Raw genomic sequence first — 3,404 nt, 5'->3', positions numbered from 1 at the left:
TTGCAAATTTCCCAAAACAAACACAAAGGGGCATTGATGACAACCTTCAAGATTGTTGACTAACTAGTGGCCTTTTTAAGTTGAAAACATTTTCACTCTCTCAACATATGGAGAGTATGTGATCACTATCACATATTCCATAAATGTCCTAGGACTTGCCATGATGCAGAATCCACAGTCTTTCCCAGGTGCTGTATTTGTTGAAACCAGCTGGTAGACTGGCTGGATGGTTGGTGAACAGTGAGGGTTACCTGTTGGAGAAGCTGCTCATGATGTTCCTTGGACATCCTTGCTGTGCTATGGAAGACAGATTCAATTCCAGCCTTGCCTTCACTCATACAACTATATAGAGGACTATAGATCTCCTGAAAATGAGGTTTCTTTCCCTTGACCAATTCAAGGGCACATTGGAGCATATAGTCTTCTCATTATGCTTGGGAGCTGTGCACTATACAATTCAGCTCCATCCTTGGGAGCAGGATGGGGTTAGGACAGGAATTGGAGCACGAAGGAATGGATGAATGAAGTGTGCAACAGTGAACTTGATCCAAAACTGGCTGTGAGGTAGCAAGTAAAGGGTAATGGTTGAGGGATGTTGCTTTGATTGGAAGTCTGTTTCCAGTAGAGTTCTGCAGACCCTTGGTGTTGAGGCAGTGACCAAACTCTATAGGAGTGCAGCCCACTCAAAAACGAGCAAAGGTCAAAACTTCTGATATGGGTTCAGTAAACAACAGAGTCACAGGTGTATTCTCACACAAAGAAGCACCTTTCGGAACACGAACGTTTCTGAGATGATTGTTATCTCATTGCCACCTTGAATGGTCCATCTGGAGAATCCAAGCAGAAAAATCTAAATCTCCCAAGGTGGCACTACATAAGTGCCTGGGATCATTCATGGATGTGTTTTGACACAGGATAGTTATAGTGATAGTAACAATTAAAGAAGAGCACAATGCAGGGTTAGGATGGTAGTAAGCATACATTTTTTGGTAATTTGGAAGACTTTATTATTTTTAAGTAGGGTGGCTTCCAGTTATCCTTGTTACATGGTGATTAATGTTTTTAACCATCACTTTACAAAGTGGACGTTAGAGATATTGTACGATAAATGGAGCCTTTATTGCCATACAGTGGCATCAATGACACTATACACTTGTGGGAATCTAGTTACTGCAAAGAAATTGATATCTCTGACTTACTGTCTCACTCATGGAACAGTGCGTCTAGATAGGGAAGCATTTGAAAGAATCTTGATTGCTCTGAACTGACATTTTAATTAGTGTATTCAAAGACAACCCCCATATTCATTACCATTCTGATCATTGGACTGTCTATTAAGTTAGTACCACCTTCCCTTTCAGGGCATTTTTGTATATGAGAAGAGGAACAATCAAAGAAGTGAAAGTAACTCACTGAGCATGTGCTGTTGTTGTCAAGGCCTGGAGGAGAATCTGCCTCATTTCAGATAAGGTTCCTGCAGTAGACTGACAGTAGCTCTATATGGGCAAATATCCAGCCATAATTCCAAGAGATTTTTCATCCTTTTTCTGACATTACTTTTAAAAATGAAGCAGCAAGGGTAATTTCCATCAGAAAAGAATTTTTAAAAAATAGACATTTCAAAAACCATTTTATTCATTGTTTATTCTAATTGGAATTTTTAGGCAATCTAACTAAATTATGGAGGGTCATATACTAAAATCATAATGCAAATCAGCTCCATGCTTTTTGAACATGTTCATCCAGGAGAATTATAACAATTGAAAAGATAGTTGGTTTACTGACAGCAGTTTGTGCCAAATGACTTTTTTTTGCCAACTGTAAGATCTGGGTTTTTAGAAGGGTTTTCACTGAGATGTCCAGCAAATTTGCTCATGGTGTCTTACCAAACTTGTCTCATTAACCAGATCATCCCTATGGCATCCCTTCTATCTACTTTCAACCCCATCTTACCATGTGCGATTCCTGAGTCATCTTGCCATTCCCAGTTTGGAATTAACTGGCGTCCTTTGAGACAACCCCACCTTTAAAAGGTGTGTCACCTGGAAAAGCAGTGTTAATTTGGAACTATCCTGCGCAGTTTCTGACTCTCTCTCATTTTGGGGAAAAAGCTGCCCACAATAGGGCAGAAAGATTCAAGACAGATAGTGAGCTGCCTGGCATGCAGCACTTCATGTGGACAGCAGACTCTGTCTATTCCGAATTTCTGAATGACTGTGTCCAAGCCTGGTATCAGATGTTGCCCTCGACTTGCTGTGCTGGTGCTCCCTGGGTGAAGTCTATCCGTTTGACTTGACTGAGGCCTGATGACAACAGTGACAACTTTCCTTCTCTTGCATCTCTGCTAAACAGCATAACAAGGCAGAAACTAATATGAACCTGGGAGCTCTGGCTGAAGGGTAGAAGTGCAAAACTGCAAAGCAAAGCAATGCAAGACCGAGACATTGCAACCATCAAGGTGGCCTCAGGGCAAGCCAGTGCTATGTTAGTGAGCAAACAGGCCAGAGCCTCAGATTGGTCCAGTGCTTAAGCTGCATTCACATCCATGAGCACACAGTGTCTATGCTGCACCATTACAATGATAGCTGCTGGTGTAACAGTGAAGTGGAGAGGTGTAGTCTAAGTGGATTGGAGATGCACCATGATGGTGGTTAAAGAATGGCGTATATCAAATGCCAATGTCTGTAGATTTTGGGATCATGCAGCAGCTATCCAAAGAATATGCCCTGAGATGTTGGTGCTCACATCCAACATTAGGATCCTTCAGGGCGAGCAGTGAACTGAAGTTGCCAGATGCTCACTCTGATTTCTATGCCAAGAATTGACATCTAGTTTGCTTGGACAGTTTAGGAAGACAGGACACTGAGATCGGAGGTAGGTTGGGCAATGATTCTCCCTTAATTTGAACCTTTCCACTGCTTAGTGAAATACCTGCCATGCCACTAAACAAAAGCACAACAGATAGGCTGAGATGCTCTTGGCATGGAGTTAGGCCTTGTTGGACATCTTACCCAATTCTGTCCTAAATCTTGTCCTATTCGACATTGCTTAGACGCCTATAAAATTCTACCTTATAAAATAGCATTATTGGAAAATAGTAATTCTATAACTGGAAGTGGAATAATATTATTGTCTTATTGCATATTAGATATGGAGAAAGAATTAAATATAGAAATAATATGATAATTTAAAAATATTTATTAATTCACCATGCTATTAAATATTGATTAAATCAAGAAAAAAATCTTAAGAATACTCAAAGTTCAAACATTTCTTGCATCTTGAGTTTGGACTGTCAAGGAAGCTCTGATTAAGTAATCAAATGGAAACAGAAAATATCAAAGAGATAACAGCTCAGTGTCACTCTCTTCTGTAAAAAATACAAGTAGCTTTGCTATACTTCC

This window comes from Hemiscyllium ocellatum, chromosome 5 (genome assembly GCF_020745735.1).
Source record: "Hemiscyllium ocellatum isolate sHemOce1 chromosome 5, sHemOce1.pat.X.cur, whole genome shotgun sequence".
In the NCBI taxonomy this organism is placed as follows: domain Eukaryota; kingdom Metazoa; phylum Chordata; class Chondrichthyes; order Orectolobiformes; family Hemiscylliidae; genus Hemiscyllium; species Hemiscyllium ocellatum.
This window is presented reverse-complemented; position numbering follows the sequence as displayed.